The 12,633-nt window shown below is 38.3% G+C and overlaps 1 protein-coding gene across 1 annotated transcript in view; it reads right to left on the minus strand.

Annotated features, from left to right (window-relative positions):
- LOC150096624 (CD109 antigen-like) overlaps positions 1 to 12,633 on the minus strand; it is a 930,782-nt gene that overhangs the window by 84,198 nt on the left and 833,951 nt on the right. The gene's annotated exons all lie outside the window — the stretch shown is intronic.

Here is a 12,633-nt window from a genome sequence, read left to right on the forward strand (position 1 = left end):
AAGCTGAATGAATGAAAATATGTGAACAGTGGGAATTTTATCTAAATATTATTTTACAATGTTATGTTAACAAAACTAGTATAGGAATACAAGCCTGGTTGGCTGAGTGATTAGTGTATCTGCTCTCCAGCCAAAAGGCTGCAGGTTCGAATCCTGCCGTGGACATGGATGTTTGTGATTGTCTGTGAAAATACTAGTGGTGGGCAGTAGATGGTGCTTGTGTAGATGAGGATGGTAGTAGTGGTTCATTGTGCTCACACATCATTCCTGGATGCTGACAATGATAAAATTTCTTCCTGATTCAAGTGATTCATGTTTAATAGGATTTGTAAACTGATGATAAATTTTACATGCCTAATTTTTCTCAGAGCTCTCATATCTGTGTTCTCTAGTCTTTGATCACCTGTTAATTTCTACCAAACTCTCAAATCCATAAGTTAAAACTAATTTGAACACTGTCTTCTATACAGCCACTTCAGTATCTTGAGTAATTTCTCTCTTAAGCTATACAAATTTATAGAATTAACTGCTCATTATACTACCATCTTTGCTTATTCTGTTGTCTATTTCCATATTTATTTTTGAATTGTATTTAATGTTACAAGGAGCATGTGGCACACAAACAAGTGATTATTTTTAGAGACTTGGTAGTTTTTATTTGTGTTTAAGAACATGTAATTGATTTTTGTTACATGTATGCTATTTACCTAGTGTTTTTTATATAAGAGTAATGTGACAAGAAAAAAAAAACAGCAGTCAAGGCATCACTGTGACCATGAGAAATTCTGTATTATTATTATTATTATTATTACAGTAGCCATCATGGAGTCATCATGGGAGGCTCACTCAACCAGCAACGTGTCTATCATAATGATCATAATAACTTTCAAATTATTTACATCCCCGCCCTATATTGCCAGCCTGGTTGGCCGAGAGGTTAACATATCTCTTCAGCCAAGAAGTTGCGGGTTCAAATTCCACGTAGGCATGGATGTTTGTGATTGTCTTTCACTTTAATACATTCGTTCACCCAAGTACTGGGAGAGGCCTTCACCCTGTAGTGGGTAGAAAAATAAGCTGTTCATCATCATTATTTTGGTCTGGTTGGCAGAGTGGTTACCGTATCCGCTCTCCAGTCGAAAGGCTGCATGTTTGAATCCCGCCATGGGCATGCATGTTTGTGATTGTCTGTGGAAATACTAGTTGTATTGGTGAATGGTACAAGGCGGTGGTGTAGATGGTAGGTGCGGTTCGTTGTAGTCGGAAAACTGAGTGGTGGAGACAGTTGTAGAGTCTCCACCTTCCTCGATGAGTGTTTGGACTCCCGGGAGATGTCACGTAATAATAATATACATCAGCTTATGCAAAAAAAAATTAGAATAATTCGTCAACCTGGTTGGCCGAGTGGGTATCATATCGACATCTCCAGCCAAAAGGCTGTGGGTTCGAATCCTGCCGTGGGCATGGATGTTTGTTATTGTCTGTGGAAATACCAGTGGTGGTCGGCGGTAGATGGCATTAGCATAGTTGCGGTTAGTTGGTAATTGAGTGTTGGAGATGGAGCTGTAGAGCTGGTGCCCTCCCCAGATGAGTCTTTGGACTCCTTGGAGGTGTAAAATAATAATAATAATAATAATAATAATATTCACAATGTGCTCTGGCAATGCATTACACTCACCAACAGCCCTCTATATATATATATATAAAAAATCTACTCCTCACACCCTTCTTCACCACATATTTATACAATTTTCAGGGAAGGCCTCTTGTTCATCCCATCTTATAACATTCACTATTTTTATAACTCCTTCAATATTAATCTGGTAGAATCCCTTAACTAACTTGAGGGCCTCTATCATATCTTCTCTTTTCTTCCTATCCACCATTTCCATCTGCTCAACCACTATGTATAACCAACACACCAGAGACCTGATATCATTTTGGTCATTTGTCTTTGGACCCTTCCTACTGTTTCCACGTCACAATGAAAACTAGTAACCAAATTTGAGCACAACAGTCCATGTGTGTGGTCTGACCAATGCCTTATATAGAGATACCACCATCTCCTCATCCCTACGTGCCAATGTACTTTTTATCATAGCAGCAATACGATATGCTGTCTTCTGCACATTGTATTGCAGCTACAGCATGCTACAGCTCACCATCACAATACTTCCAACATGGCCTCAGAACTTTAGTTTGCTGTCCACCATTACCCCAAGATCCTGAATCTCATCCAATTCCAAAAGTACAGCTCCACCAATACAGTATGTAGCCTTATAACTTGGTATCCCAAAGTGTAACCCCTGATATGGCATGAAACTGGTACTGCTCACCATCACAAGAATGTTCTTGAAAGGGATAGGTACTGCAGTGCTGGAGTCATGGTGTGGGGAGGCATTATGATTAATGGATGAAGCAAGCTACAAGTGCTGGAAAAAGGGACTATGACTGATGAATGATATTGCAACAAAGTTCTTTAACACCATATTCCATTGATCTATGGTGCTGTAGGCAAGAATTTATTTTTATGGGTGACAATGCTACACCATAGTGGGGATACTTCTGAAGACCAAGGATGTTAATCAATTAGAGAGGGAAGCACACACACTCAAGATCTCAACCCCATAGAACGGGTTTGGGATGCAATAGGGAGACACACCGATGCTCGAAATTTCACTCCAGCAAACAAATAAGACTTTATCCTTGCTCTGAAATAGGAGTGGACCAGTTTGCTTCAAGAACTCCTGAATCACTTGGTGCTATGCATGGTATGATGTTGTGAGAGCTGCATTGCAGTTCGGGGTACACATATTCCATACCGAAATGTCTCTTGCATAGTTTTCCATAAGCGCAGTATATTAATGTCCTTAGGAAATTTCTAACTTTTGCAAAAAAAGTATTGTAATTTAATTTGTATGAAATTTATAACACATTTTTTGTGTAATATAATTTATAAGTATACTAGCAATAAATGTGTGTCTGCATTTGGCTGAAGTCATGAAATTTTTTTTTTTTTTTTTCATATACAGGTAAGAATGTAGTTTGTCCTTAGGCTATGAACACCAGTGTATATTGGGTCATCCACTTTTCCTTTTTCCTGATATCTACCTTGATGATATGTTAACAATGCATTTGTTACATCTCCATATGTATACTAAAAACATGTAAAAATATTAAAAATCTAACCAAAAAAAAATCATAAAAGACAACAGAAATCCAACCAAACACCCCACCAATAGTAATTCTTAACAAAAAAAAAAAAAAAAAAATCCACTTCACAAACATCCATGGCATAAACAGCAATATAAATGATGTGCACCACCACCACCACCTACAGTCATCTAAACCAGAAATACTATTCCTTTCAGAACCCCAACTAGCAAACTCAACTGCCATTGTATACCTCAAGCCCAAAGTACACATTAAATAGCTCTTTCTGCCACAGGGTGGCACTTGTGTATTCATCAGACCCGATATACTACCATGCCAGAGTCTGCAAATCCTTCAATCTCCACTGTTTGATCTTCTTTGCCTCAAAATTTCTTTACCAAATCAACCTGTCTTTTTCATATGCTCACTCTATTGCTCTCCTAACTCCGTTAACCACTCTGAAGTCTTCAACTTTTTCCCTCTAAGTTTTGACTTTCTGCACTCTAAATACCCCAATACTGAGGTCATCCTTCTTGGGGGACTTCAATGTCCACAACTCGTATTGGCGTCCTATCCTTCATGGCTATACGGTTATCAGAATAAATCAATAAAAATATGGAAACAACTACCGTGTTAGAGTAAAACTTCAGTTTAATATAAACCAAAATAATCACTTGACGTTTCAACCTTCACATTAAGGTCATCATCTGGAGTTTTTTTCCATAATTTTAATGATGATTTATGATGAATCATATTGGATTACTTTCTCCAGTTTCACCAATCAAGCAGGCAGGGATGTTGAGGTGTTCGCCATCAGCAATGACCTATCAGATCATCAATCTTACCAGAATACCAGACAATCCCCCTTTAATTTGCTAACACACTTGACCTCTTCCTAACAAGCTCCCTTTCAGGTATACTATGGTTGTTGGTTCTCCTCTTGGAAACTTGGAACACAACCTCATACAAGTTTCTTTTGCCACAGAACAACCTTAACCCACTAGTTCATGGTCTCGTGTTCTGAGTAGCTGTTCGGATTAGAAGAACTGAAGCAGTAGTCGGACCATGAAAAGGAGGAAAAGAAGTCATGTAGTTCTTCTAATCCAAACAGCTGCTCAGACCAAATAACAGAAATTCCACTCCAAATTCTCAGCCACCAAGCAAGCCTTGGTTCCCAAAAAAAGTGTGCCAAAATGTAAAAGAAAAATCCTCTGCTTACCATGAATGGCTCAAGACCAGAATTCCAGCTGCCTACACTGCTGCTCACACTGTTGTAAAAGAATAATCAATAAGTCCAAATCACACTTTGAAAGAACCAAAGCTGCAAACTCCCCTCCTACCCAAATGGCAGTCGCAATAAGGAGCGACTGCCATTTGGTCCCTTGCCAAGGCCATTGTACCCAACTTTTGCCCACCCAGGTGTCCATCACTCTTACATCCCAATGGTACTCTAATCACCTCACCAAAAGAGAAGGCCAACTTACTGGCATCACTCTTCTCTTTTCAATTTCCATTTCCTGCATTGATGACCTGAGGAAAGTTCCCTCCACTCCACAGAACGGATCTCTTCATGTCTTCCAACAAAAAGAAATCTGAATCCTTAGTATCCTTAATAACCTGAACACAATCAAGACATCTAGCCTGATTGTATTCCACCTATTGTGTTAAAAAATTATGCCCCAGAACTAAAACCTATCCTGTGTTGGCTCTTCAATCTATCGTATTCAACTGACATCTACCCTACAACATGGAAACAGGTCTACATCCAGCCCATTTCAAAGAAAGGTGATAAAAGTCAGCCAATGAACTACAGTCCAATTGCTCTCACTTCTTTTCTCTCAAACATTATGGAGAAGGTCATCAACAACCAACTCTTGAACCACCTAGAGACATATCAAATTAATCAGTGACCTCAGTATATAGACCACAGTAAGATTGTAAGAAGTTGCATTATAAAGCAAAGAGCTGTGATAAAATTTTACTTTAAATTAGGAAAAACTTCTACAGAAGTGTACCAAGACCAAAAAAAAAAAATTACAGTAATGATTGTTTGAGCTGTGCACAAGTGTTCCACTGGTTTTCAACATTTAAAGAAGGGAGGGAGTCCCTGAAGGATGAACCATGCTGTGGATGGTCAGTTTCTGCATGGACAAATGAAAATGTGGGAAAAACTTGGGAAATTGTTGACCATGACAGGCGACTAACCACTAGGCTATTTGCTGTACAGCTTGGTGTTGGTTACAAAACAGCCCAATTAATCTTCTAATCCTCTTCTGCAAATCTCTTTCCAGAGAGGAAGATTTGTTCAAGGTTTGTGCCATGTTGACACGCAAACTGAGAGAGCACTGGGTTGCATGTTGTCAAAATTTCATCCATGAAGTTGATCAAGATCATGATGTGTCACAAAAAATTGTCACTGGTGATGAAAGTTGGTGTTTTCAGCTTGAAACTGTTGAGAGGCAGTTACAGGGTGGACACTGGATTCTTTCACTTGGTGGAGCAACGGAAAGGAAAAGAAACTCCATCCCTGGAAGTTACGAAAGGAAGCTGTGAGCAAGAGGGTGAGGAGTGGTTTCTTTGCATGGAGGGTGGTTGAACCATGGAATGAATTGCCTGATAGAGTGGTGAGAGCAAGAACGGTCAATGAGTTCAAGGAGTGGTATAATAGATTGTGTTTCCTAGGAAGAACCTCCCACGATGAGTCTCTTGATTCCATGGAGGCCTGAATAATAATAATAATAATACGATATTTATTTTTATCCTGCTCAAAACTAAATGATGATAAATTCCTATTTCAAATCTATTGCATAATCTAGTGTCTTGAACCAGCTTGACAATATCATTATTGACAATAACATAGTCAATGAGACTTTTCTTGTATCTTGTCTCCACGTGAATGTGCGCACAACTTTATTTTGAATCATGGTATTAATAATGACAAGTTCATCTTTGATACAGAAATCCAGCAGGAACTCTCCCTTATTATATGCTTTGCTCTTTTCTCCAAATTTCTCAAGAGAGCAACATGTTTTTCCCCAAAGATTTATTTTGGTTCTCAATATTAAACTACTGGAAGTTGTTTTTTTTTTCTCCTCGGCAAAAAAAAAAAGAAAAAAGAAAAAAAAAGAATGAGTTTTGCAAGCACTGAAGTTGTCGATGCTGTCAGAATTCCATTGAAATATGGTTTGGAGATCCAAACTTAAGGTTGTAGAAGTTTATATCTTTTTAGAGGTTTCAGTGATTCTGTAAAGCAGTGTGTGTGTGTCAGATAAGACAAAGGACTGCAACATGCTATCATCAGAAATCTTTGGACTGCATTTGCAGTTAAACAGAGATGATTAATGATATACCAAAGGAAAAAGAGTATACAAAACAACAAAGTCTTGTGGTTCCTCAGCTTTCATTGTACTCAGAAAATAAACACCTATCCATTATAACATGTAATATGTAACTAGAAAGAAAGCTAGTATCTCAGTTGCAGAAGTCAGAAGAGAAATTTTAAGATCAGAGTTGACTTAAATTTTGTCAGGCCTTGATACAAAACTTGATCATATGCCTTAATGGTATCAAAAGCTTTAAATTTCAATGTCTCCATGGCATTTGTCAAAAGGAAAGTGCCATAACCAATATGATCACCTATGGACTGACTGTGACAAAATACACAGTAATCATTTATGAATATCTACGAACAGAATTTGACTGACTGTTCATAGATATCTCTATTAATTGAGAAATAACTGAAGCAAGAGCAACTAGATCGTAACTGGTAAAGAATGATAAAGACAGTAAAGACTTGTTGCCCTTCTTGGAGTAGACTGAATATATGCTAATTTCCAGATTGCACAATAAATACCAGTGAAACAGGACAAATTAAGAAGGCAACACAAATCTTTAGAACAGCTGGAGAAATAACATAAGGACTAAGAGATGTTTGATATCCATATTTGATAAGATTTTTCAAATTTTTTTTTTCTGGCAAAAAAAATAAAAGGAGGTCTTGAATGTTGTGGGTTTGAAATGGTAGTGTCGTGACGTTCTATTTTCATGTTGTGTTCTAATTTACCATCTTGTTTCGAGTCACTCTTATAAATAAAACAACTAATTGCGAATGGATCACCGATCCAAAAGTAGGGAAATTTATAATTATACTGCGCCACCCTATTTTTAGATTAGTCTATATAAAATAGTAGGATCAATTCTTAATTAAGTTAGCAGTCTTCTCATTAGGCCGAATTATTTATTATTCTACTTGGGGCACCCGCAAGATTCGAATTTTTTATGAACGGTGCAATAAAAGGGAGTTCAGACAAACACAATATTTAGATTAACAAAATAAAACATTTAATATACGATATATAGCAAATACAAGAATTCTACTTTTAAATGAAACAATACAAATAACTTAATACATCTTGCTAAGTCACTCATTACAATTCAATGTTCTAAACTTTAACATACAATTCACTGCTTCAAAACTATAAATTCTCTTAACTCAAGTTAATAAAACAAAACTTCTCATTTGATCAGTTTACACACATCTATCAGTAGTACTTAATGTTTAAATTCACAGCAGGCACTAATCAAGGTAGGCATTGTTCCAAGCAATCTTATTTTGGACCTTGAACTTCTAAGATAATTTGATTAGATAAGATAATTTGTATAATTTGACAAAACACGTTACAGATAAGTATGGCACCTGTGCGAAGGAAAATGGCGGCCAGTAATGAAGATTCGCCATCGTTATCAAAGAACGGTAGCATAAAAGAAATGAGTCAGTGTACTAGCTGTGAAATGTACGCTTTGCGGAGTGCGGTCGGAGTGTGGTTAGATGATAATAAAGGATTGAATGTGTGTAGAAAATGTAGGGAGAATGCGGAATTGAAGTGTATTTCGGATCGTGAGTGTGATATTTTTGTCAACCTTCAGAATGAAGGAAATAGGGATATGACAAGAAACGGCAAGGTTGTACATGAAAATTGTGAGAGTGTGAATGTAGAAAGTGTGAATGATAGTATAAATGGTTTCTCAGAGAACAAAAAAGATGAGATAGATGCATTGAGTGAGATCGCGTTGTTGAATAGTGCGACAGAAAGAGCAAAACAGCAGCTAGAGTGCATGAACAAAAGTAGACTGAATGAACCAACCAATAATAAAAGGTATGACAGGAAAAATAGACGTATGAATGTGAACATGAACAAAATGAAGGATAGAGTGCTGTATGGAGACTCGTTAGTACGAGGTGTGTTAGTAGAGGATTTGACAAAATCGTACCAACCTGGTGCGACCATAAAGGACGTAACTGCATCTATTAGAGAGCAAAAGGAAAGGATGAAAGAAATGATTGTTGTGGCAGGTACGAATGATTTGAAAGGAGATAAAATGGAAATGATAGAAGACCTGAATGAATTGTTTGAGGTAGCAAAAGAAAAGAGTGAGAGAGTTAGAATGATTAGTCTTTTGCCACGGTATGACAGTGAAATGTTTAAAAGGAGGGCTATAATTGCAAATGACTTTATGCGTGGGTTATGTATGACGAGTGGTGTGGAATTTGTGGATGTGTGGAGTGAGTTTGATGGGCGAAAGGATCTATATAAGATGGATGGCTTGCATTTGAATGGTTACGGTGTAAGAAGACTTGAGAAAGTGTTGCTGAATGTAGTGGATGTGCAAATTCAGGGAAACTAGATTTGTTAGGGGGGGGGGAATAGAGATACAGTCCTTATGGAGGCAGTTGAATGTAAGAATGAATATAATATGCGAGAGCAAATAAGGACAACAAATCTGAGTGGGATAGTTAATATAAGGCATCAAGGTAGGGTTGGGGCTAATGGGGGTCTTAAATTCATGTACACTAACACTAGGAGTATTAGGAACAAGAAGGAAGAGTTTTTGGCCATGGTTGGCACTTCCAGACCACAGGTTATAGGTATTAGTGAAACATGGCTGACTGTAGATGATATAACTAGTGGGATTGAATGTGATGGGTATAGTGTGTTCAGGAATGACAGAGAGAATAAAATGGGGGGAGGAGTATTGTTGATGATAGCTGATGAGCTCCAGCCAAGGAGAATAGAAGTTGAATTGCAGGATAGAGAAAAGAGCATATTTGAGGCCATTTGGTGTGAGATTGTGGCTAGCAGAACTAAATATACAATTGGGTGCTGCTATAGACCAGGTGATGGAAAAGATGGTGGTGACAGTATGCACAAGCAAATAGAAGAAATTTGGTCACTTTTGGATTGGAGTGAGGAAAGGACACACGGGAGGAAGGAACTGGATTTTATGCGGTTATTAAGGGATAACTATCTGCGACAGCATTTAATGGAAAATACTAGGGGTCAGAGAGTGCTTGACCTAGTAATTACATCTGAGGATTTGGATGTAACAAATATGACCACATTGCCACCAATCGGTGAGAGTGATCATAGGGTCTTAACTTGGGAGGTGGCTAAAGGTGTAGAATTTTCAATTAAGACAGGGTACATGTGGAATTATCGGGCTGGAAAGTATGACAAGCTTAGGAGTTTGATTGGTTCAGTGCCATGGCATGTACAACTGCAAGGCCTAGAAGTTGATAGTGCATGGGAGGTAGTTAAGAAGTGCTTGCATGAAGCAATGGCTGACTGTATACCTAGAGTCCGAATAATAAATCAAGTAGGGGTTAAATGGATGAATAACACCATTAAGCTTGAGTTGCAAAAAAAGAAACAACTATGGAGGGAATTTAAGGAGAAGGGTGACCGGCAGGCACATGAACGGTATAAAGCGCAGGCCAGAAGGGTGACGAGTGTGGTAAGAAAAGCAAAAAAGGATTACGAAAGAACATTAGCCATGCAGGCTAAAGAGAATCCTAAACAGTTTTTTAGATATGTAGCAAGTAAAAGGAAAAATGTACATGGCAGATTGATTTTAAAGAATGCCGATGGTAGGGAGGTAACTGAATCAGTTGAGATAGTTGAGTTACTGAGTGAGCACTTTGCAAAAGTATATCATCCAGGTGGTGACATTGCAGAAACGAATAAACCAGTAGATTATACGGGAATTGTGGTTAATGAAGTGGAGGTGAGTAGTCTATTGCATAACCTCAATGTCAATACATCTGTGGGATTGGATGGTATACCAGCTCGTGTTGTACGAGAAGCAGCTAAAGAATTGTCAGTACCCTTGACCATTTTGTTTAATTTGAGTCTCGGGTCTGGGTTAGTCCCGAGCGGGTGGAAAGAGGGGAAAATAGTTCCACTGCATAAAGGTGGTTCCAAGACTGCTGTTGTAAATTACCGACCGATTAGCATATCAGGAATCATTGTCAAGGTCTTAGAGAAAATAGTCAAGAGGAAAATACAAGATTGGATAGAAGAAAATGGGATACTGTATCGGGGACAGCATGGTTTTGTGAAGGGTAGGTCATGCCTCAGTAACTTGCTCACGTATTATAACACAGTGACGGCTGAACTGGATAAGGGTAATGGCTTTACGGTGATCTACTGGACCTTGCCAAGGCCTTTGACAGGATTCCACATGGAATTCTAATCAGTAAATTGCAGCATATGGGAATGGACATAGGGTTGGTGAGATGGATAGGAGGGTGGTTGACGGAGAGATATCAGAGAGTGGTTTATTCGGGAGTAGACTCCACAAGACGGCCTGTGACTAGTGGTGTGCCACAAGGATCTGTTCTTGGACCACTGCTGTTTAATTTGTTCATAAATGATATAGGAAATGATCTGAGAGGAACAGTTCATTTGTTTGCGGATGATGCGAAGTTGGGTAGGGCAATAGTGAATGCAGATGACGTCAAAATTTTGCAGGATGATTTGGATAGATTGGAGGTCTGGGCTAAGGAGAATGGATGTCAGTTTAATGTGGCAAAATGTAAGGTTATGCATTTTGGGGTGAAAAGATTGGCGGCAGTTTACTGCATTGGTGGAACCGTGCTCCAGGAAATTGATGAGGCACGAGATTTAGGAGTGTTGGTAGATAAGGAATTGAAATTTAGGGGACACATTGCAAAAGTGACCAAAACAGCTCATCAAATCACTTGGTTGCTAAAGAATACGTTGACAAGCAGAGACAAGCAGGTTATTGTTCCTCTGTATCGAGCCTTGATAAGACCCCATCTAGACTACTGTGCTCAGATTTGGTCACCTAGGTTTCTTCTTGATGGGGAGGAGGTGGAGAGGATCCAGAGGCGAGTGACCAAGAAGATGAGCAGGTCTGTGGAATGAACCGTATGAGAACAGGTTGAGGATTTGTGGGTTGCAAAAACTGGTTGACAGGCGGAGGAGGGGAGATATGATTGAGACATTCAAATTACTGAAGGGTTTCTATAAAATTAATTCAGAAGATATTTTTGAGAACAGGGCTGGTTGTGGGAGGACTAGGGGACATCCATGGAAACTGGGCAAAAGTGTGGTTAGTAAAGGTGTTAGAGCTGGGTTCTTTACTTTTAGAGTAGTGAATGAGTGGAATGCGCTCCCTGAGTCTGTGGTGGATGCTGTGACAGTGAATGAGTTTAAGGCGAGGTATGATAGATACTGTATGAATGTCAAATAGTTGTGATGAATATGATTTGGGGCCTCCCTCGATGAGTCCAATGACTCCCTGGAGTTGCCCGTAATAATAGTAATAATAGTAATAGTAAGATACGCTATAGTTAATGTTAGAATGAATGAACATGTATGACTACTCTTACCAGATACAATCTTCAATACATCAATTTATTGCGAGCACACTTATGAATTAACTCATTTGAGCCAGCGGAACACATTAAATAAAATTCTCCAACGCTTTAACTGAACTACTGTTAATCACGCTTCACTACTCTAAACAACAGCGATAAGGTACTGATATCCTTCCTTGTTTACTTTCCTGCAATTAGTTAAATTCATTATAATTCTTCTCAGGGCAACATAGAATTAAGACGTAATCCTAGACTAACTGGAACTAATCAGAATTTCCCATTGAATGTCCAGTTCTTTATTTATCCGATTACGATATCAATTTTTCTGTATAATAACAGCTGATTTCACTTGCAGCTGAGTATAAGATTCACTACGTTTCTTGCTTACTTCTAAAGACTATGCTCTTGAATTTCTGCCCTAAAGAATTTACAATTTTCTTTCACTTCCTTGCTTGTATCCTACCTTCCTTCAGGCTGCGCAAAACTCTTACTTATCTCTCATTAAAATTCCTATTCTCTCCCTTTTGGTTCCAAGGTCACGCACTCTTCGACTCGTGCTTGTTTATTTCATGCGTCTCCATGACAACGCATGAACGCAAACATTTCGCTAATGTAATACAACGCTCTACTCTTACATAAGTAATTACATAACATTAAATTTTCACAAATAAGAATAAACAGAATATTTGAGCTACTTAATCAGCTCTTTCATTACGTATACAATTATTTATAATAACACTTTTCGTTACTTTACATATATATTTCAGTTATCATAAATTTCTACACATATTATTATTTAA

This window comes from Typopeltis vanoorti, chromosome 18 (assembly GCF_054136105.1).
Source record: "Typopeltis vanoorti isolate ZY-2024b chromosome 18, IOZ_Tvanoo_1.0, whole genome shotgun sequence".
NCBI classification, from domain to species: domain Eukaryota; kingdom Metazoa; phylum Arthropoda; class Arachnida; order Uropygi; family Thelyphonidae; genus Typopeltis; species Typopeltis vanoorti.